This window comes from Protopterus annectens, chromosome 1.part1 (assembly GCF_019279795.1).
Source record: "Protopterus annectens isolate FY-2018-M chromosome 1.part1, PAN1.0, whole genome shotgun sequence".
NCBI classification, from domain to species: domain Eukaryota; kingdom Metazoa; phylum Chordata; order Ceratodontiformes; family Protopteridae; genus Protopterus; species Protopterus annectens.
This window is the reverse complement of record NC_056726.1, coordinates 1675261823-1675287547: the sequence shown is the minus strand read 5'-3', so window position 1 is coordinate 1675287547 and position 25725 is coordinate 1675261823.

Below are 25725 nucleotides of genomic sequence, written 5' to 3'. Positions count from 1 at the left end.
CAAACATGCTAGGGGCTGCCATAGCTGTTATAAGGAGACATAGGAGACTTGCTGAGAGTGGTGACAATGCAAATGCTGCCAGACAACCCACAGTGAGGAGACGGAGAAGAGTGTACAGGCCCAGGGTCACCTACCAGGGGTTACATGAGCTGGAGATAGTTGAGTACTATAGAGTGGACAAAGACTTCTTGCAGCAAATTGTTGAGCTGTGCAGGCCTCGCCTCACACACATAACCAACAGAGGGGAACCCATCCCAGTGGAAACCAAGGTATGTGTTGGCCTAAGAATACTAGCAACAGGTACCTTCCAGAGACCAACTGGTGATATGATGGGGATATCACAGGCATCAGCCTCCAGGGTACTGCACCAGTTCCTGGATGCCATGTCAGCACATGTTGGTGAGCATGTATATTTCCCCAATGCCCGTGAGGTATTGGCCAGCAATATGCGTCTCTTCCAGCAAATAGTGGAATACCCTGAGGTAGTGGGTGCAATAGACTGCACGCACATATGCATCAAAGCACCAGCCAGTGAGCGGGGTAGGGCCTACATTAACCACAAGGGCTTCCCCTCCATCAACTGTCAGGTCGTGTGTGATGCCCAGGGCATAATAATGAATGTGTGTGCTGGCTGCCCTGGGAGCTACCATGATTCCCTTATCTGGCATTTGACGCAGCTGTACCAGATATTTGCCAATGGGGACATCCCACATGGTCACCTAGTGGGGGATGCAGGATATGCACTGGAGCCGTGGCTGATGACACCCATCAGAAATGCACACACACACCTGAACAGGAACGCCATAATGAGGCACGCGCACAAACACGAAATGTAATAGAGCATGTGTTTGGGCTGCTCAAGTCACGGTTCCGGTGCCTGGACACATCTGGTGGAGCCTTGCAGTACTCACCAACTACATGTACCCAAATTGTCATGGTATGTGCTATGCTACATAATATGATTCTGCGAAAACAGCTGCAGCAGGACCAGCATAGGGCCGGGACAAACAGCCCCCCACCATTGCCAAGGCCATCACAGGCAGAGCGTGACTCGGAGGAGGAACAACCTGAGCTTGCCCCAGTAGGCAGAAGGAGGTGTGCCCAGTATGCCTTAGCCTTGACAAAGAGGCAACACATAGCACATACACTGGCTCAGTAGGAACCCTGGGAATGATACCCCTCTCTGACTCACTCATATAGTAACAGGGATGCCTAACATGACAGAACCTGCTCTCAAACATGTACAGGGAGTGTAGTATGTGCATCCGACAGAGGTAGCCCTGCAGCACCACCTGAGGCATGATTGCCATGTGTTAAGCAATGTAACACCATCTAGTATATGCAAACATAAAGACCCTGCCTAACATCTCACCCTCACCAAGCATGATGCCACACTATGAAGACAACAAGATCAAGTACAATAATTGGCTGAGGTATTGCTGTTAGCAAGGGGGAATACATGGCTGACAGCCTGGGCTGACATGCCGAGCAAGACATGCTGCCCCACCTGCTAGGGATGGCACGCACCCAGCACACCTGGCTGTGTGGATACTGGCAAAGGCTGTTGTCACCCCCACTGTGCCTTGAATAGGTAAGGATGGAAACACAAACCCACCACCATAGGTAGCACAAGGGATAACAACCTGGACGTAATGCTACCCAACGCCAGAAGTCTAACCTGCAAGGTGCATGCAGACCAAACCCACCACAGCATGGAGAATGGTAATATGTGTTCTGTAACAGAAACCTGGGTCAAGGCCCAGAAGAGCACCCTAATACTACCAGGTTATGCCTCATACCATGCTCTACAGCTCCAAAACATGGAACACACAACAATAGGAGTGTGGCTATCAGTAATTATCAAGGATAACCACACCCCCAGGTTGGTACCACAGCAAGAAGCAGCATGGACTATCCACAGGCAAGTAACACTGGCTCAAACTGTGTCCCTGTTTGAAGCCTGCTACAGACCACACTCACAAACCCAGGTACCCCAGCCAGCCTTCCTGAAGACACTGCAGAGTATGAATGTCTCAACAAATACCAAACAAGGCACACACAAAGTATGACACAGGTGGCAATCCATTATGTATGGAAGAAGTAACCAGGGACCTAGGGACACAAGTGGATGGTAACCTGTCATGTGACACTCACATTGTCAAGGTGGCCAGGAAGACCTGCTATATTGCCCACCTTAATATGAAAGGATGCACATGTAGAGCAAGAGAGGTCACTGTGCCCCATACTCTTCCCTTATCAGGCCCATATGTGACAACAATGCCCCAGTTTGGATGTACCTTACCTTACACCTGCAGTAGTTAGAAAGACCCCAAATGTACCTCACCAACAGGATAAAGGGTCCAAACATTGGACATCTGCAGCCTGGCTGAAGAAACCACAGCCCAATTCAGAAGCATACTGCCCAGTCAGAGGTGATGTATACCTGATGTACAAGGCCATGTCCAATCCAGAATGAATGGACATGCTCCACTGCAGAAACCCCAAATCCAGCAGAGACACCACAGTGAGATATCTGAACCTCCACACATAGATAAATAGGATGTGCTGGAGGGACAGATCCATAACCCAGAGGCTCCTTACACTCTGGAACAGAATCCCAGTCCATGATAGGCTGAGCTCCACACTCAAACTCAACAAGAGAAATCTGGTGAAGTGCATGGGAGATAGTAGGTGTACACTGGGGGCCATCTCTGTGTCACATCTAGTAAAGTAAACCCTACATGGGCATAATATGCACATTGCAAGGGATGTCGAAACTCACACACAGTCTGTCCATGCTCAAACAAGGCCAGGGCAGATAGCCTAGTATGAACCTATGAACCTATGATGATACAAATTGTGCAGGACACACAGGATTATCACACAGCTGTCCAACCTGATGGTAGGAACCATGGTGATAATCCACAGATATGCTCTGCAGCACTCTAATATCACAAACAATACACCAAACCCACACACATTGCCAACATCCTACCTAACAGATTCCTTGCAAACTCCCCACCAGCACCTAACTGCCAAATATCTATCCCAGCAGAGTGCTGGCCCCCTGACATTGCAGATGCTGATGTAACAGCCAGCATCCACAAAGCACAGCACACAGCATCAATGGTACCAGATGGTGTCCTGGGTTGTGTCCAACAAGTACTGTAAGAAGAATGGAACAGCAAATAGCAGTACTGTGCACTATCAGTCCTACCACAGGATATGTACCCAAAGAGCAGTGTACAGCAACAGTGGTCCCTCACCACAAAGGGGGTGCCTGAATGGATACTGCAAACTATCACCCCTCAACCCCGAATATCTAGGTTGGCAAAGTAATGGAAAGGATGATCATGGATCCCATGAATAACGAGATTGACAGACATTGGACCCTACCCAGTGTGGCTGTCATAGGGCAGATCCTGCCCCTTACACATGTCTGACTCATGTGAAACGTGCACCAAGGCCATTGATGTGAGGAATGTGGATCACACAGTCTATCTGGACCTTGCTAAACCCTTCCATACAATACACTAGTTGGCGGTACAGATAAGCTCACCAGCCTAACTATAAACCCCTATGCAAGTAGATGGGTTGCAAACCAGCTCAAGGACATAACTGACCTAGTCAGACATGCTGCAGCCATGGCAGACTGCAAACCAAGTACAACTGGCATCCCACAAGGCATGGTCCAAGGACCTCTCTTGTATGCTATATATGTCACATAGGTACAGGCCAACATGGAAGGACTCTGTCTGAACAGGTTCGCAGAGGACTACAAACTGCCCTCCATATCGGACCCTCCAGCTGACACAAGCAACCTACAAAAGGCACACATAGAAACAGACAAGTGGTGCCACAGCCATGTCAACAAGCTAAATGCAGAATAGTGTATAGTCAACCCCTGTGGAAACACAGTACATGGCCAGAAATTACCACATAGGTGTTAACCCAGTAAGTACATCAGGAGCAATAAGAGACCTGGGGACACAAGGTGATAGATATCCTGCATGTGACAACCATGTGTCTGTAGTGGTTACAGAAACATACCATATACCCACCTAATCATGAAGGTAAGCACAGCTTGGTTAGGGTAGGTCAATGTGCCTCTCCAGTCATCCATCAGCAGCCTCACAATTGTGTACAATGGCCCTTCAGGGATGTACCTTTGCAGATACCTGCATCAACTGGAAAGACCCCACAAATACCCTCACCAGGAGGATCGCAGAGTTGTAACAGATGCCGTGTGTCACCTGATTAAACAAACTGCAACTCCACCCAGTGCCATACCGCCTGGCTGGAGGTGAACTGTGCCTGATGTATATAGCCATGACCAAGCTGGTATCAATGGACATTTGGCACCATGTAAACTCTGAATGCTGGTGACCTATGCAGCTGACAGGCCTGAATCCCAGCACAGACATAAACAGGACATGCTGGTCAATAACCCAGAAGCTCACTCCACTCACGACTAAATTCCCACTACAGGTTATCCAGGGAGTCCCTCATTGACTGTCATCCAGAGGAATCATGATGACTGGATGGGAGATGGTAGGTGTACCCTGGATATCACCTGTATGTCACGGGTAGACAGAGGCACAGCACACTAACCGTGACATATGTCATGGCAAACACCAGTAAATGTGTGTTGAAGGACAAACACTCTCTGACTAGCATTACAAATGGACTAGTGCACATGGCCATTGTTTGTCACTGTCCACACAAGTTGTGGAATACATTAACAATGTTGGACAATCATGTACTATGCTGTCCATATCTGAACAAAATGCAACATGGTCATATATGCACAACTGGTCCTCAACCAGTCTGGTGTACTCACTATAAATATTACAAGCAGTGATAGGACTGAAACCGATTATACTGTCCACCACAGTGAAAGTACTGAACCAGTACACTATACGACAATACAACTGTTTGGTCAGTAGGAAAGGATGTTGACAACTGTATGCAAACTATCCCATGGCGACCCTGCAGGCACAGCATAATGCCTGTTAGGTTCAGACACAAAGCAGTTGGGCAGTAAGAACACAACCTGATGTCCAACACTCAACTGTACATGTGAAATATAGATGGCGTCCACACACAAACACAAATGTGGTGGTCCACAGATCCCAACATAAGGAGAGGTCACACTGGGCATGCTCGCACACTTAGATAAATGAGATGTGTTAGTCAAGAAGCCATACAAACTGCGAACTGGGCATGCTCACACACTTAGGCCATGTCACAGTTCAGCAGTTGCACACACATATCTGGCATTTGTATGTATTAACACAGGAACCTCCCACAATACAGACATCTGCCCAGTGCACACAGTGAAGTTACAACAGAGACATAAGTAAAGTACTGGATCCCACTCATATGCAAACATCTTCCACAGTACACAAGTTGTTTATAGAGATACAGAAGGCTATGGCAATAAAGACCCACAAACAGTATATGAGCAACAGATACTTGCATCTGACAGGTAAACATATGGCCGTAGAGTGCAATACTAGACTGTTGTCCCTAGGGAATACAGAAGGCTATCCACAGTGTATTTGGCATCTGCCTCCACAGTACAGTAGGCCGTTGTGCCTGTGCAAAGTTAATGCATAGATATGCTCTCCCCTGTACTGATGGATAGTAACAGATGTACATACCTCTTCATACATAATGATGTCAGCACACTATACATATGTCAGGAGCAGAAATTATACCCAATAATGTGAATAGCGTGCTCTGCTACTGCGTCTCTCACAAGTGTCATAATATAGTTAGGTAGGGGTTTGAATCCTGCAAGTGCTCAGTGTGAATGTGTGTGGGGGGGAGTAGTGTGTGTGCAATTTTATGTGGAAGAGGAATGTCCCTTTTGGCAACTATTACTACACAACACATGCTGCATATTCCACTGTCTAAACACTGATGATGTCAGCACCCTATAAGTACAGCAGGAGAAAGCAATCCTCCCAGCAATGCAAATAGTGTGCTCTGCTACTGCGTCTCTCACAAGTGTCATAACATAATTAGGTAGGGGATTGAATCCTGCAAGTGCTCAGTGAATGTGTGTGGGGGAGTAGTGTGTGCAATTCCATGTGTAAGAGAAATGTCCCTTTTGGCAACTATTACTACACAACACATGCTGCATATTCCACTGTCTAAACACTGATGATGTCAGCACCCTATAAGTACAGCAGGAGAAAGCAATCCTCCCTGTAATGCAAATAGCGCGCTCTGCTACTGCGTCTCTCACAAGTGTCATAACATAGTTAGGTAGGGGTTTGAATCCTGCAAGTGCTCAGTGTCTGTGTGACTGTGTGTGGGGGAGTAGTGTGTGCAATTCCATGTGTAAGAGAAATGTCAATTTTGGCAACTATTACTACACAACACATGCTGCATATTTCACTGTATAAACACTGATGATGTCTGTAATGCAAATGGCGGCTCTGCTACTGTGTGTCTCTCACAAGTGTCATAACATAGTTAAGTAGGGGTTTGATCCTGCAAAGTGTTCAGTGTGTGTGTGAATGTGTGATTTTGGCAACTATTACTACACAACACATGCTGCATATTCCACTGTATAAACCCTGATGATGTCAACACCCTATAAGTACAGCAGAAGAAAGCAATCCTCCCAGTAATGCAAATAGCACACTCTGCTACTGTGTCTCTCACAAGTGATTTAACATAGTTAGGTAGGGGTTTGTATCCTACAAATGCCATGTGTATTTTTGTCACACAGTTTGTCCATGTGTGTGGGGTGTTGTTCCCAATATTGCACGACATACATTATATCAGTAATGTCAATGCACACATGAATTATGTGTGTGCCACTTACACATATGTACCTGTGAACTGCTATAGTTCCCATGTCCGAATCCTGCCTCATGTGAATACATGGAATATGCATCAGACAACTGTGGTGTTCTGTGCATGGGCTGCATGTGGTATGTGACTATACAGTGTGGGTTGTAGATAGTGTCATCCCACCAGTGAGGGATACATGACTGGTCTAGAGCATATAGTCCACATATTGGTGATGAACAGGTGCAGCATGTTGTCACTCTTGTGGGAGTGGTAACAAGTTGTTCCATAGCACTGCAGGGAATGAATGCTAAGAACCCTTCAGACAGGGTCTTGGAGCTAGAGTAATGCTCACACTCTATGTTTGGGTAGTCGCAGTCCACCCATATAATGGTGTTTGTAGAGACCATCATATTCCCAGTGTTGTCAGGAAGGCCAAGTGAGTTTCCTGGGTATGGGAGGGTGGTGTGTGCCAGGCTATGAACCTGAAGGCAGTCTAACCCACTGTTAGTTGCACATGGATAGGCTCTGATGCTTTGTGCTGTGCCACCAACCTGGGGTGTGTGTATCTGAGGTGCCTTTGGATACATCCCCCCTGTTCTGGTTTGGTGCATGTGTAGGGGACGACAAGCATGGTATGAGGAATGACCTGGTAGTGATAGTGTGCACCTGGGAGTCTTGTACCAGGAGTCTGTTACTGCACGGATATTGCTGTACCCCATGCTAAGGACAGTTTCCACTGCATGCATCTTGAGGTTTACACTGCTGCTGTTGAGTAGCATTTCTATTAGTGTCCTATCCCGTGTGATACCTGTGTAGGTGGCTATGTAATGTCAGCCTTGCATACAAAGACACTATGTGTGTAGCAACAGCCTCTGCCAATATACAAAGGCCCATGGGTTACAGGTGCAAGCTGTCCCAAGCAAAGCAATGTGGCTTGTCCAACATGTAATCCCACACTGACAGGCATTGTATCCCCTTTGAATGTCACCGAAACATACGTTAATTGCAGAAACTGATCATCCTGTCTACATATTGGGGCAGCATTCTTGGTGAGGGTAAGATGCTACTCAAGGTCAGGGTCGTACCAGCCTGTGCCACAAGCTCAGAGAGCCTCTCTATGTCCCCTAACATGTAGTCCAGGGAGGTGCGTCAGAGGTCATACACACTGGCACACGCAATGACTGAGTCATACTTCTACATGCCTTGGAGTGACCGGCATGCTTGTGCTATGTTGTGGATCATAGTGCCCGATGGGCAGCTCAGCGTGACCTTCACCTTGTTCAGCCTGGTGAGCAGGACCTCAGTGTACCTGACGATAGAGGTACCTCATACAACTGTAGCAGGTGTGTTGTCAAGCCGTATGGCTTGTGACTGTTTGGCACACAGGCTTTGTGAGCTATGTGTTGCACGTGCTCTGCTCTGGCTTAACGTTTGCTTGTGTGTCTGCTTTGCAGGTGTCAGCTGCTCAGGCAGGATGCTATTCTGAGAGTCCAATAATGTACCTGTGTGTTTCTGTGTTTGGATTGCGATTGTGGCAGGTCTATGGGAGACTGGTACTGTATTCACTGTAGTATTCCACTCCTCCTGACAGGGAAAGCCAGTGCTGAGTTAAGAGAGCTTAGCCCCCAGTTTGGCTATGTGGTTGCATCTCTCACATGTGTTGTAAGTGTATGGGAATGGGAGAGGGTTGTCTGTGTACATGAGGCAGCTGTAACATTGCCACATGACTCACAGATTCACCAACTGGACCTGAGAGTAGATTGACAGGTGACTTTTGCACATGCTACCATAGCGTTGTGAATCCCATACTAAGTGACGACACATAGGGCCAATGGGGAACAAGGTACTCAAGGTGAGGGTGTAGTGCTCCTGGTTTGTTAGTGCTGGCATATATGAATGCTGTCTTGAGCAAATGTGAGGTAAGTCATATGCAATGTGTTACAGGCAAGCTACATGCAAACAGGACAAACAGTGACGTTCTGTCAAGTGAGACATGGACATCAATACAGTAAGAAATACAGATGTCACTAGGGATCCACAGAGGCACTGTAAATCTGCACTGCAGGTGGAATCAGTGTTTCAGGAACATAACAAGCAAACATGCATACAAACAAAGCTACAGTCAGCAGGCCTGTATGTAGACTATGCTACAAAAAACAAAGTGTACAGCTTCCAGTAGGTAACAGTGCATATATGCAGGCACTATAAGCCTGTACCCAGACATTCACAGGTCAGACGGGCTGGGTCCAGCCACACCCCCACAAGTGTATAGACCACCTACCTTCGTAATGTTGAATAACTGGCCTGATACCCAAGTGCTCATACCTGTAATAATACACATGTCAAATAGACACTGAGCCCTCACTCAGCAGTTCCAGACTTAGTATGATGTATGCTACCTGTCCTGGCACCACAGTATCCTTGACATGTATGGACACTCTCCCTCCTGTCATAGTTAGTTCTGTGTTTTGGTGCTTTCATGCATGGTATGAGGTGTGACCTTGTATTGCTAGTGTGCTCTTGTGAGCCTTGAACCTGTTGTGTAGTACTGCACAGATATCAACATCCTCAAACATCCTCATTGCAGAGTCGAGTGTGGACAGCATGCAACTCGCAGTTGACATGACCATCATTGAGTATCAATATGTACATTGTCATATCCCCTGTGCTACCTATGTAGGTGGCCATCCCTTGACAGCCTCACCACCAGTATGCAAAGATGTGCAGACAGTACACTGTGGTAATTACTATGGGTGTACAAAACAATACAATGAAATTCATACTGTAACTGCATCAGGCAGGTTGGTATATACCCACAATGATATCATTACACTGTACTGTTGTCAACATCATACTATTACAACACTTCTATGTAGTCACCCTGTGCATCAGCACCATGTTAACCTGTTCCTGCACCAATTTTACAGATTGCAGGAGGTGGCACAGTTTCATCATATGCACAGGGTGTGTACCTGGTATGCCTGAGTCTGCCACTGATACAACCAATTGACATGTGTGTGTGTGTGTGTGTGTGTGTTGGTGAGGGACTGCAGTACAAGATGGGGCAATGTTGATGCAGTGTGTGCATGTATGCGGTAGCTCTAGGTGTTATCACTTTGCATGTGTGTATGCATGCACACAGTCCCACCTCATGGCTGCCATATACAGGTGTTTGTGGACAGCCACAGACTGTACCTGCCAGGTCATACAGATCACTGTCTGTGGCCACGGACATGGTACCTTTGCCTGACAGGGGTGCTATGGACAGTATCAGGTACTAAGCCAGACTGGGTACTGTCATCAGAAGCAGGTGGTTGGTGACTGGAGACAGGTCCCTGTTGGGACTGTCCAGTGCCACGTGCATGTGGTCTCCTGGGGCGGTCTGATGACAGCACAGACCCAGCATTGCTGGGGCTGCTGCTGGCACTATGTGAGCGGCCGCGGGCCTATTGTCGTCCGCGACGGCTGCCAGCTGCTGCTGTTGCTGGCATACGGCCACGTCAACACCTCAACTGTCCACCATTGCCCTGGCTCATGGACATGTAGTTGTGGAACAGATCTAATGTGTCCCCCCAATGTCTGTCAATGACCTCGGTGAAGTTACGGATGGCAGCCGCAACATCACGCATACTGTCACTCATAGCTGTGCGACATGCTTTCAGCTCCCTCAGACCCTGTCTGGTGTACCGTTCCATACGTGACTGTGCCTGCATTACAGCCCGAAACATAGCTGAGGTTGAAAGACCTCTGTGGGCACGTCTGATGCTCCCACAAGAACCCCTGGATGTCTGCCTGTGTGGTACCATGTCAGGACCCTGGCCATGGCTGCTGTGTGGGGATGCATGTGCCACCAATACCACATTACCCTGGTCAATGCCCACTGTATCCTGTCCATCACCTAGGGACATTGGTGACAAAGGATGTATTGGCAGGATGACTGTGCGCATTGATGGGGTCGACAGCTGTGTATTGTCAATTGGCTGACCAATGACAGATCCTGGCACACCTACCTGTGCCATTACTCAGGTATCATCATTATCACTATGCACAGCAGCTGATTCAGGTTCCCTGCTGCACAACACTAGAGCAGCACCAGAACCTGTGGGAGTAAGACAGGAAACACAGTTTACAAAGTGTACACAATGTCACCACTGATACACACATGGGCACATTCACACATGCACACATGCACACAAGCGCACATGGGCACATGCACACATGCACACACCTCAGTATATGAGATATCAACACACAGACACAAATACACCTGCATTCAAACACATAGCACTACTGCTTCAGCCTATTATTACTGTTAGTATCAAGAGTATTAAAGGTAATGGTATTACACACTCACCAGCATGGATAGGCTGCCTTGCTGTTACACCAGAGGGACCTGCAGAAAAGAGACATTTATTGTCAGTGGGCACAACTGTGCCATTGATACTGTGGGCATGATACAGTTCAGTAGTGCAACAGTTAGCTTCCACAGGTGCACTGCTGATATTGAGAATATCACTCTTGCACAATAATTACCAAGATTACAGCTACAAAACGAGGACACACCTCACACATGCATAACCTAACAGTGTACAGAACAGTCAACTATACACACTGCATGTTACCTGCCCGCTCCGTGCCCTGCTGCTGTGTGGCTCCAGCCTCCATCATTACACATGTATGCTGCTGCTGTTGCTGTTGGGCTGGAGCCACAACACTTAGGATTAGTCCCTCCAGTCTGGTGAGGGGGGGATGTCTAGACACCCCACCACCTGTGGCAAGCTGCTGCCTGTGGATATCCAACGCACGCTGACGGGCATTTCTAATTAAATCACTGCAGTGATGGCATACCTGCTCATATGACGGTTATGTGTGCCTATGTCATTTACCCGACGGACCAGGTCTTGCCACAGTGCAGCCAGTGCAGCCCTCTCCTGCTGGTTCTGGCTGGTGCGGGAAAAGAGTACTGCGAAATCCTGCACCAGGCTCTGGTGTATCTCTTCCTCCTCTGCAGCGGAGTAGACAGGGTTCCGCTGGTGAACAATAGCCCTGAAAAGGAGAAGGTAAATATGTCAGCAATATCTGTCAGCAAACTATGGCACACATAATACACATAATACTCAACTGCAGTGATATAACTTAACCACCATATATAGCATCTGTCTGTCTATTGGGGGATACACATGTAAATGACCAGATATCAGTGCTCATCCAACAACTGTGCAACAGAACCTGGCACACTCCATACGACAGACTAGTATACTGCAGCAGTCAACACACTGGTTCAGGTACAATGCACAACCTCACACTGGGGGTTTGTATCAAGGTACTGTATGGGGAACATTATCAGCCCATGCACTGCACACAATGCACTTTAAATATTTCACTGGTAATGCACACTACTCTTACTTGCCATAACCCTACCTACACCACAGTGACATACAGGGTAACACAGCGCAACATATGGCAATGTAGTATGTGTTGATCGCAATACCTCACACATCTGTCTCTGGCCTCACGCCAAGGAGACACACTATCATGACAGACAGACAGTCATGGTGAGCAATCACACCAGTACACAACATGCACCCAGTCACTGGCACACTCATTCCACCTCACATATTTCATTTGCAATGTGTTCATGGGTGTGCATTGTGTCTTAGATAGGTAGTGTGCTTTTGGCCCTGGGCCAACAGCAGCATACTGTTATGCTACCCTGCCCCTTGTGACACATGTGTTATGATCGTACCTGCTCCTTACAAACAGTTACACAGGGTGACTCATATGGCATATTACCTATCTGCATAACATTCAGCAGGGGTATGTCTGACATCTACTCATGGGGAGCCTTGCTTCTTAATTCTGTGTGGTTTACTACAGGGTATGTCGTATCTGTATGTAGGGTCCTGTACCTCCACCATGTGCTCTATACTGCAGTGACAAGGATGACAGACATAGGTAATTTGTGTTGTGGATGTTGGAGGTGTTACCATGGTTGTTAGACAACTGTCATGGGTGTGACCGAACTATGTATATCCAGCAGTGGTAACCTCTATGTAGGTAGTCTGTGTGCACTCTGTGGTCTTGTCAGTCACTCTGCATAGGTATTGTGTTTGAATGCATTGACACAGTTACTTGCATATGTCTGTGTCCTTCTCCATATCTGTAGCTGTCATGGGAGGTACATACCGTATAGGGCATTGTGGGGTGTGGACAGGTACAGTGACCTACATGTCCATAGCTGACACACCATGTCCGCTGACACATTCCATGTACAGGTATTACAGGGCAAGTGTGCCACTGTGTATATCAGTGGGGAGCCTATTGTACACTTGTTGCCCCTGTTCCCCCCTGACACATGCAGTGGTGGGCAGGCATGCACATATGTGGTGGTTACTGGTGTCAGTGTTTTTGAATGGGGTATGGTACTCCAGTATCCACACTGGTGTTCACTCCATGCCTTTGACACCAGGCACCTGTTGCAAGACATCTGCACACATGTGCCTCACACAGTAAATAAATATATATATATATATATATATATATATATATATATATATATATATATATATATATATATATATATATATATATATATATATATATATATATATATATATATATATATGTATATATATATATATATATATATATATATATATGTATATAATATGTATATATAGATGTAGATATATACATATAGATGTGGGGAGAGAGTGAGAGAGAGACAGTGGGAGAGTGAGAGTGAGAGGGGGTGGGACAGAGAGAGAGAGAGAGAGAGATAGTCATATATAGACATATCTGTTGTCAGTCAGCTCTATCTGTATACGTATATGTATCTAAATATATCTGTATATGTATGTGTGTATTACATATATCTGTATGTACATATTCTACCAATCTCGATGTCTGTGCAGTAAGTGAAACCTGGTTCAAGGCTCCTGAGAGCACACCCGCAGTATCAGGCTATACCTCGTATCATGCTTTTTGGCCCCAGGACTCGGGACAAAACAAAAAGGGAGGGGGAGTGTCCATATTCATGAAGGACACCCACACCTCCAGGTTAGTGGCAACACATGAAGCATCAGAGACCACCCAGGTGCAAATAACCATAGGCAAACCTGATATACAACTGGTAGCATGTTACAGACCACCCTCCCAATCTCAGGAACCACAGTCAGCCTTCCTGAAGACATTGGAGGATATGAATGTCCCACCACACACCATCATATTGTGAGACTTCAACTACCCTACATACACTGGGTGCATTATTCTAGCCCAAAGGTTCCCGGAATTCACTAAGTCAAATGCAATGGAACAGCTAGTCACCTCTACCACAAGGGGAGATAATATACTAGATCTGATCATCACAAACATGGGGACAATGTGCTACACACCGGAAGTATACCCCTCACTAGTCACATCTGACCACAGACTAATCACCCTGGATATACATATCCCACCTCCCCCACAACACAAAAGACTACAGTGGGCAACCTCTCACATGCCGACTTTACACTTCTTAAAACTGAGTTGGTATCCTTTAAGCCCACTGGGCCAGTGGAAACCACATCCCACAATGCAGACTCCTTCACATATGCTTTCTACGGACATCTCCAAGAATGCATGGATCATGCAATCCCAAATAAAACCAAGACCCTCTCACCAAGGGCAGGCGTCCTGTCTGATGGAACCCAGCCATGAACAAATTGTATAACAACAGAAGGTAGCTACTGCACGGCAGAGCAAAATTCCATAGAGATAAGGCATCTCTGATCAGCACTAGTAGAAAGATACGTTCTGTCATACAAACATGCAAGGCCAGCAATGAGAGGGAAATCGCTATGGACATTACAGATAAACACAAGGCCTTCTTCTGCTATGTTAGACACCTGGGTGGAAACCCTCAGATATGTTCAAAGTTAGTTCACAGTGACAAAAGCCACACTGAACACACAGATATTGCCAACATTCTGGCAGACAGGTTCAGTGCAGATTTCTCCCCTCCCTCACCCCCACATGAGGAATTACTTATCCCAGCTGACTGTAACCTCCCTGTCATCTCAGATGTCCAGATGAGAACCGCCCTCAGCCAAGCTGTAAACACAGCATCAATGGGACCCGACGGTATCGCAGGTTGCATGCTACGTGAACCCCAAGAGGAGCTAAACACACACATAAAATACTATTCAACCGTAGCCTTACTACAGCATATGTACCTGGACACTGGCATACAGCAACAGTAGTCCTACTCCACAAAGGAGGCACCTCTACAGACCCTGCTAACTACCGCCACATAAGCTTAACCAGCCTGGACTGCAACACTATGGAAAGAATCATTATGGAACTCATACACAGAGACATTGGGGACTTAGACACTTGATCCCACCCAGTTCAGCTTTGTAGAGGGCAGATCCTGCCTTATGAACCTGGTTGACCTTTTCAAATCAGTCACTAGAGCATTGACAAGGGCACAGTGGTCCATACATCCTACCTGGACTTGCCTACGGCTTTCGACACAATACCGAACTCTGGCATCATAGACATGATCAACAGCTTAAATGTAAATCCATATGTCACAAGATGGGTTGCAAACTGGCTAACAGATAGAAACCCTACAGTCAAACTCACTGGTGCCATGTCAGACTCAGAGCCAGTCACAAGTGGTGTCCCACAGGGCTCTGTCCTGGGACCGCTCATGTTCGGCATATATTTCTCAGATGTGGAAGCAGACATGGGAGGGTAGTGGCTGACAATGTTCAAAGATGACTGCATACTAGGTGCCATAATTGATACACCAGCTGACACATACATCCTACAGAAAGGCCTCATGGAAACCAACAACTGGTGCCGGAGTCATGGCCTTAAACTGCATGCCACATAATGTATAGTCATACCCTTTCGGACGGACAAGGTACCCACATATTATCACATAGACAGTAACCCACTGAGTACAGATAAAGTAATCGGAGACCTGGGGACACTAATCGATAATGACCTCTCATTTGACTCCCACGTTGCCAAAGTGGTTGGATAGACTTCCTACCTTGCCCACCTTATCATGAAGGGATTCACATCCAGATCAAAAGAGGTCATTGTACCCCTATACTCCTCCCTTATCAGGCCCATGACTGTGTACTATGCCCCATTTGGTATGTACCTGACCTGGCACTTGCAACAGCTAGGGGGACCCCATAAGTACATCACCAGGAGGATCAAGGGTCTCCAACAACTTTCATATGCTGCCAGACTAAAGTAACTCATGCTCTATTCCATAGCATACTGCCTACTTAGGGGTGATCTGTGCCTGATGTACAAGGCCATGTCCAATCAGGTATTGATGGACATGTTCCACATCATACAATCCAAATCCATCAGAACCGCAACAGCTACAGATTTAAACCTCAGCACACATATGAATAGGATATGCTGTAGGGACAGATCCATAACTCAGAGGCTTCCCATACTGTGGAACAGGATCCCAGTTCATGTTAGGCAGAGACCCTCACTGACATTCTTCATGTGAATTCTTGACGAGTAGATGGGAGATCATAGGTTTACACCAGGGGTCATCTCTGTGTCACTACTAGACAGAGGCACAGTAAACTAATGCTATTATGTACGGGGGTCTTCACTGTGTCACTACTATACAGAGGCGCAATTTTCAAAATCTATTTTATACACTGTCTGCAGATAGCCTAGTACTAAACTATGACACTGTGAAACTATATATGTCTATGTATTTCTACATCCCTCTCTATCTATGTATACACATATGCATATTATATATATATATATATATATATATATATATATATATATGTATATATATACATATATACATACATACATATATATATATATATATATATATATATATATATATATATATATATGTATATATATATACTCCTTTTTAGTTCCACATATGTATACACACAGTAACGTACTGATGACCATCCATTACTGTACAACCTACTTGTACATTGCACTACAATCTACATTGCTATGTGCACATAGCTACCTTCACATACATATGTATGTAGAGCCTTCAGTGACAGTTGCAGTATGTCCCCGGCCCTATGCACATCTTCATATACATAGATACAGACCAATAACACATCTGGAGGGTACACAGTATGTAGACTATTATAGTAGTACATTACATTACCTCTGTTTGTTGCAGCTGTTTGCGTAGGCTTGCAGTTACTTGGCCTGCTGTCAGCCTCTTTGTTTTGTTGTTACTGTTTTTTTTTTTTTATTTCTTTCTCTTTCTCTCTCTCTTTCTCTTTCTCTCTCTCTGTCTCTAACTCCAGAGAGTGCAATGAGAGTATTGCATGTGTGGACTGGGAGTACAGGATGCTTTTGTAGGTATCTGCACATGTCCATGTGATGGCCTCTGCACCAATTGTTAGCCAGCATTTACTAATTGCATGCAGCCTGTTGTGTAGTGATTGCAGTTCTCACTGTGATTACAGGACAGTGCTATAAAAAGGTCTGTTAGGTAGGTGTAGCCCTTTCAGATTATCAGGGTGGGGACCATGCTGGTTTGCTGTGGACACTGTTCTGTGAGTGTAAGGGTTGGTATGTCTCTCATATTTCAGGCTGTGTTGTAGACACTGCAATGCATGTTGTTCTGTAAACTGAGTATTCCTTCCTCCAGTGTCCTTTTCTCCGTGTGTATGTAAACTGACACCTACGACTAGTAATACTATGTATATGGGTGTGTGTGCTTTCCTGTGGGGATTGTGGTGTAACTGGTATATAGCAGTGGCTCTTGCAATCTGTTGCTAAGGCTTCAATATTTGGCCTTTACATTCACTCCTTGTATGCCTGCTAGGTGTCTTTCCTGTAATGTGTTGCTATGGCTTTCCTATTTTCCATTTACATTCACAGCTTGTAATGCTTACTAAATCTGTTTGGGCAGCAATTCCCTATGTGTTTGTTGTGATAGGGTGTTACTGCATGCAGTGTGGTCTGGCCATGGTGTGGGCCTTGACACTTACAAGGGTATTTGATCATGCTGCTGAGCAGGCCTCAGATACTCTCAGGTGCATTTTTTATCAGCCTCATGGAATGGTACATATCAGTGGGATACTCCAGTGAAATATTCTGATATTCTGCAGTTGTGACTGTGGGTTATTTCAAGCATATGTATTAGTACACCATTTGTGACGTGCAGGTGGTGCATACCTTCAGTCATTCATAGTTACCATTGCATGTGTAGTTACACCTTTATGCCTACTGTTAGTACATTTGACAGGGTGTCAGTGGGGCACAGTTGACATTTGTTTTCACATCAGGGACATCCCTGTAACTCAGTCACAGTTGCTATGTCTGATCTCTTAACTATTCAACTATGGCACTGTTTATCCTGCTCTGAGTATGTGTGTGGCTTGCCAGATGCTACTGTGACATTATTACCTAGTAGCTACCAACTAGCATGACTGTTTCTCATCACACAGTACTATTTTACAATTGCACTAGATTTGACAGTAAATATACATGACATGCTTTGTGTACTAGACTTGCTATATTCCCTTTACATTAATTCCTACTATTTTAAGATATATTTCTTTCAGCACAATGTTCTTGTATAGCAGTCATGGCTTAGTGGTAAGTCATGCAGACTAGTGTTTCCAAGGTCCTGGGTTCAAGACTGATGGAGGTATTTTATTTTGCTGCTGAGAAAACTACAGGCCTTGTCATTCAGAGTGACTAAGGCACTTTTAAGCAGATGTAAGCAGGTTAGTGCTGGTTTGCGCGGAACTCACGCATGAGCTCTGCCACTTAGCTTTATGCACACATGCTTAGCTAAGCGCACAGAAGCCCACTCCCGCTTACTACTGCTTTAAAGTGCTTACTCTCGTGCACACCCGCACTATTTTCTTTTAAAGAAAAGAAAATGGGGAGATAGGAAAGTGGTGAAAAAGGGGGCACAAAGAGGGTAGGACAGTAGGAAAACAAGCTCGGGTTTTGCAGGAGGGATATAGGAAAGGCCCATAGCTGCCCATTTCTTCATCAGCAACAGCTGTGCATATGTTTGTAATTTGGTGTGAAATTTGAAACCTTCCACCCCTGAGAGAGGTGTGAGGACAACAATAATATTTGTTGTACAGCCAATTGTAATTGCCAGTTTACATGTCCAGCAGACATGTGTGCAAAATGGGCAGCTATGTATGGGGCGTAATTTTTTTGTGGGTACAGAGTACCCTTTTTTTTTTCAGGTGAGAGTGGTATGTCAGGTACAGGAAGTTGGTATAGCTGGGGAGGTAGGTAGGGGAGGTTAACAGACAAGACAAACAAGATGCATACAGGGGTGGTGTATGACACATGTGGGGGGGTTACACAATTGACGGGGATGGATGTTTGGATATCTCGAGCCCATGAGCCCACAGATGGCAAAAGTGGAACTGAGATCCCCACTCATGGGCAGTTTCCACTGTGCCTTCACTGCCCAGGATGGGGCTATGCTGGGGGCTGTGTAGGATGGGCAGCAGGCACACCCGTGAGTTGTGCCATCCATGCCTCAAGCTGGCGTAGGGGCCCAAGCACAGCGTGCCGGATCTCCCTACGCACCACAGTCTGGACACTACGGAGGGTGAGTGGATGTTCTCCTCCAGCCACACTTGCAGAGGGGGGGACGAGCCCCATCCCCTGCAGTGCTTCCACCCGCAAGTGGCACAGGGCCACAAGAGGAGGGTCCGGCCTGGGCACTACTGCCATGTGCACTCGCCAGCTGAGGTGGGAGAGGTGGGTCTGCTGGAACCCGCCTTCCCTGTCGTCCTATGTTTTGCATTATTTAGTGACAGTTTGGGTTAGTAACATGCAATACCATTCACAATTAGTTGTAACAGCAAGCATTAGTATTCCCATTAACAAAACACCCATAAATTCAAGCCGTTGAACAGCAAGCATAACACATGCATAATTTGAACAACAGTACACGTTCCAACAACATGCAGTGTTGAGTGATGGCAACAGGCCATCAGGTTTGGATGTATGAACAGGGCACATGCATCAACGTACATGCAAATATGCATGAACCAACAGGACAATTGTCCAGGGGAGTTAATTGTGAATACACATACCCATTTCACGTGGAATGGATTATTTGTGGTTATAGGGTAGGGTGAAGAAATATTTCATGAACAACTTCAAATACCTATACATATGCTGTACATTTCTACTAGCTGCAGATATATACACACTACAGGTCTGACTACAATTTCCTATGTGTAAACTTATGCATGTTGGTGATAGGAATGTTACTGCTACATCAATATACATTTCATTTTTATTCATACAGGTTCATATCTGGCTCTGTTCAGCTACATCATCCTGCTACATTTGCTTTATATGGCTCTAGACAACTGTGGATGTTTGGTATTTCATACAACCATACTATCTGCATATTGCAAACTGAGAGCAACATATCCAGATTTTGGGACACACGTTCCAGCTTCAGTACTTTTTTCAACACATGTTGCTGTTTGGTTGTGCTTGTCACATTCATTTCATTCTGTACTGACTGCAGTATACTTTATTCAGGAGTTATTACTACTTTATTGGTGGATTCATACCTCTTTCTCACACTCTCTCACTTGTTTTATTTTTACAGTTCAGGATGGTACTTAATTCTGGGCTTTATTGACATGTTTTACTTAGTTATAACAATCCTTTCCAACAGTCTCACTTGTGTCATGTTTCAGAATTTAAATGGGGATATATTTCACACATGTGTTTTACTCAGCTTCTGTAGCTGTACTTTTCAGCCTGCTGCAGGTTATGTACTATTATATTACAGGTGGAACATCTTTATTTCAGACTTGTTTCATTTTTATTTTTGGATTACAGGCTGCATCACACTTATGTAATCAAACAATACTAGCAAAATCTCTCTTACACTGTTACTTGCACTTTTTATTAATAAGTGACTACACTGCACTCTTTTGCAAGCTGTCATACTTATATTTTTTTACAGTTACAGGGAGAGAATTACTAACCTGCCTAGTGGCGCAACCGCACAAGCCTATCGGCATAGGCTCGACGATTCATGGAACGGACACCTGCAGCTGTAATATAAATCAAGTAATATTGGAATACACATCTCCATAATATCAGCTAGGTTAATTTCTTACATAAATAATTACATGTAACTTACTCAGTAGTGGGCCGTTGGGCATTTGTCGGGCCTCCTGGATTCAATGGTTCAGTTGGTCCTGCTTCTGTCTCTTCAGGTCCGCATGGTGGTGACGGACGTGTTCACCAGTCCTTGGTATTCCTGTGGCACTGGTGAGATCATGTGCCAACCGGTCCCACGCCTCAGCCCTATATGCTTCCCACAGGACTTGGCCCTGCATGAGTTGGGCCTCATGATCATGGACAAGGAGCCAAACCATATATTTGGACTCCTCAATGCCCCACCTTTGTGCTCGGAAGCAACTACCCTCTCCTACACCTGCCATCCTGGCTGCAAATCGGTTCCACAATCAGTTATGCTGTGTATTCCCGCCTATGGTGCTTATATATGCCATTTTTCCCACACTTATCTGTGAATGGCCATTTTGGAATTGTATCAGCTTCACAAACCTGCTTTGTCATGCTTCTCTTTCCATTCATTCCTATATATATGCTATTACTGCATTTCTAAGAGCAACTGTCATGTCTTAGTGGTTCAGTACTTTGACTATGGTGCATGGTATCCTGAGTTCAAGCCCGGCCATTGCTTTTTATATTTTATGACTGTCTACACAGGCTAGGAGGTGTGTCTGTGTAAAGGCAATTTTGGTACAGCTTGCTCAATGTTGCCCGTCGGTTAGCTTGTTGGCGCGGTGCGCAGCTCCGCGCAAACGGATCACACTGGCTTACGAGCCGTTTGGCTGTCAGCACGCATATTATGCTCAGCTCAGCTACGGGCACACAGTTTCAGCATGTTAGATCTCTGCTCAACCCCGGGCACTCATTCTACACCTGTTAAACTACTACTCACCTACGGGCACTCATTTTACAACTGTTAAAACACTGCTCACCTATGGGCAGATATACTCAGCTTGTTAGAGTGTAGCTCAGCTATGGGCACTTCTGACATTTGTTCTTTTTTTTCACACATTTCTTCATAATACATGGCCCATTTTATTACATTTTACATAAAAATAATTTTATACATGTACATATATGTCAGGGAATTCTTTCATGCTTATTTCACTAAAAATAAAAATTGATGTTGTGGGGGCTCGAACCATGACTGCCTCCTCTTCAGCCGACGTCTCTACTACTATGCTATTGCTTCTTGGCTTACTTTGCATATTTAGTTCTATATGCTTTTCCACTGACTGCTAACTGTGGCTAAGCGATGGGCACACCCACGCAAACGAGCACACTCACGGGCAAGCATCTTTAAAACTTATAAAAAAAATATATAACATGTTCATTTTTACATTTTATTTTAATAGTCTGTAGGGGCATGTGATGTGTTGTGTTTATTGACATTTACACGGACTCTGTCGTGGGGGTTTACTTTCGGGACTTTTACTCTTCTGGGGGCGTGTCCGTTTGCAGGGCTCGCCCTACGGACACGCCCCCCACTGTCTTACATGGACCGGGTTAGCCTTAGGTGTGAGTCAGCATGCCCTCATGCATATGCATGGCATGCTGACATCACACCGTTTAACTGCAGCCTCCGTGTAAGCCTTGTAACTCTTACACGGAGGCTTTGTGAATCCTGCCCATTGACTATAAAGCCATCAGGAGATGCAGACTGCTTCCCATTGAGTCTTTTGTTCTCCCTATTGCTGCAATCATTGAGTGATGGGAAAAAACTCAAAAACTAATTCTATAACAGAAATAAATGTACATAACAGAGAAAGAAAAACTATTCATAACAAATACTTTTGGTCAGTCCTGCATACCTGGAAAGAACTGAAGGGAAGAAGAGTTGATTCATAGACAACAAAATGTCTGAAGAGGCAAATCTTGGAGAATGAATGGAAAGACAAATGTTATTCCTAGTAGTTAGCAGCCTAGTCTAAAAAGTATGCAGTCTTGCTACTAGAGTCCCAAAATAAATGTATTACCATCTTTTTCATTCAAGTGATGGCAAGTTCTGAAAAAAAAGATAGAAAGAATGCCAGCAAAGTATGCTACTTCTTAACTTTTATGTAAGGAAGACCTGAAGATTTTCTACTCTGATATTGATTTTCCTCCCAGAGAGCTGGTCAATCAGCAGCCAAAGTGGAAGGGTGGGTGGGAGCCAGAACTTTTGTAAGCTGGTCGGTTGTTGTGTATTTAGCAAGACACAACCCAATAGCCCAAGGGTTTCTGAAGCAGTGGGGAATTTAAACATCTGCTCTTATGGGTAAGTGCAGCTTACATAACTTTACTTCCCCTTTTGGGATAAAACCATCCACATTTAAATTTTATGACTAAAGCAATAGCAAAATGTTTTTCAGCTTCTTGCATTAGGGGTCACCACAGCAGATCACCAGTCCTCAGACTGATCGGCAGGGGAGTTGTTTTATGGTGTTGAGTTGCCGGCCTGGCGCCCAACCTTCACAGAAGGCACATGCACACATCCACCTACCTGCATGTCTTTAAACTCACTTGACTACAGGGAGGACATCCAGACTCTGCACAGAAGGCAACCAAAGAACCTCTTGCTGTGAGGCGACAACACTAATTGCTGCACCACTGCGGCCAACATAATAACTAAAACAATGCTTTTTTTTAAAAGAACTAATTATTTTTAGTTAGGTTTTACTATTTTCATAGTATCATAGAATCATAGGAAGTTATTAGACTAATGGTCCTAGGGCCGTTACAAGACTAGCCACGTTCTACTCTTATTTCCACAATCAGCACCTATTGCACCTGTCAAAAAGGGGGACACAGGGGGAACACCGAGGGTGAATTTACGGTTACCTATCCAGTCATCCAGATTGCATTTGAAGAGGGCTAATGAGGTGCTCTGTTTGACATGAAGTGGAAGTCTGTTCCAAAAGTGTGGTGACCTTTGGGAGACAAATCTGTCCCTCCAGCAGGTTCTATTAATGTCACATACCAGGTTAAGGTCTTTAGAGCAAGTTACACATATACCATTTGACTTGTTGGTATTCAGCATTTTCAGTAAAGCAGGATCAGAGATTGCCTTAGATGCAAGGCAGAGATTGCCTCTGAGTAGTCTGTATGAAACAGAATAAAGAGACAGTGATTTCATACAATCCACATAGGACAGATGCTGAAGACCTTGACTTTTCCTTGAGAGGAATCTTTGTGGTCTCTCCAATTGCTTCAGGTGCTTGGAAAGGTACATACCAAAAGGAGCATTGTACTCAGTTATTAGCCTGATGAGGGAAGAGTACAGGAAGGTTATAACATCTTTTTCTGGAGGCAATGCCCTTGTTTTTGAGATGAGTAATAAAGAATGCACTTCTTAAAACTGTGGAGACATAGTGATCAAAGATAAGCTTGCTGTTAACCTGTATTCCCAGGTCTGTCACCACTGAGTGCATATTTAGGGTTTTGCTATTAATGTGGAAGTTAACAGTAACATTGCCCTTACTGAAAGGGATGATAATACATTTTTTGCATTGCGTTTAAGGCCATGACATTGGCACCAATCATTTATTTGCGTAAGACCCTCTTGTAGGATGGTGACATCATTTGGAGATTCTCTGACCACTCCCAATTTACAGTCATCAGCAAACCTTGTCAGCCACAGACCTTTAGTTTTTGCTTGTACTTTGGGGAAAAAGACTCAAACAATAGAGGTAGCAGGCCTGATCTCTGTGGAACACCACTGGTTTCAGGTCTGCATTTGGAGGTGGATTCCCCTGTTTTGACTATATGTGTTCTATCAGTGAGCCAGTTAGAGAGCCATCTAACAATATAAGGGTTGACACCTAGCTGGGTGCATTTGTCAATGATACCTGAGTGGGGGATACTGTCAAAAACCTTGGCTAAGTCTAAGTAGATTGTAAAGTAAAAGTATGCAGTCTTGCTACAAGAGTTTCAAAATGAATGTATTACCATCTTTTTCATTCAAGTGATGGCAAGTTCTGAAAAAAAAGAAAGAAAGAATGCCAACCAAGTATGCTGCTTCTTAACTTCTACATAAGAAAGACCTGAATATTTTCTACTCTGATACTGATTTTCCTCCCAGAGAGCTGACCAATCAGCAGCCAGATTGGAAGTGTGGCAGGGAGCCAGAACTTTTGTAAGCTGGTCAGTTGTTGTGAATTTAGCAAGACACAACCCTGTAGCCCAATGGTTTCTGAGGCAGCGGGTAATTTAAACATCTGCTGTTATGTGTAAGTGCAGCTTGCATAACTGTACTTCCCCTTTTGGGATAAAACCATCCACATTTTAATTTTATGACTAAAACAATAGCAAAATGTTTTTGGCTTCTGTCACCACAGCAGATCACCAGTCCTCAGTCTGACTGGCAGGGAAGTTTTTTTATGGTGTTGAGTTGCCAGCCCGGCGCCCAACCTTCACAGAAGGCACATGCATACATGCACCTACCTGCATGTCTTTAAAACTCAGTTGACTACAGGGAGGACATGCAGACTCTGTGCAGAAGGCAACCAAAGACCCTCTTGCTGTGAGGCAACAATGCTAACCGCTGCACCACTGCAGCCAACATAATAACTAAAATGATGCTTTTTTAAAAAGAACTAAATATTTTTAGCTAGGTTTTACTATTTTCATAGTATCATTGGATCACAGGAAGTTATTAGACTAATGGTCCTAGGGCCCTTACAAGACTAGCCAAGTTCTACCCTTATTTCCACGATCAGTACCTATTGCACCTGTCCAAGAGGGACACAGGGGGAACCCCCGAGGTGAATTTACAGTTAGCCATCCAATCATCTAGATTGCATTTGAAGAGGGCTAATGAGGTGCTCTGTTTGACATGAAGTA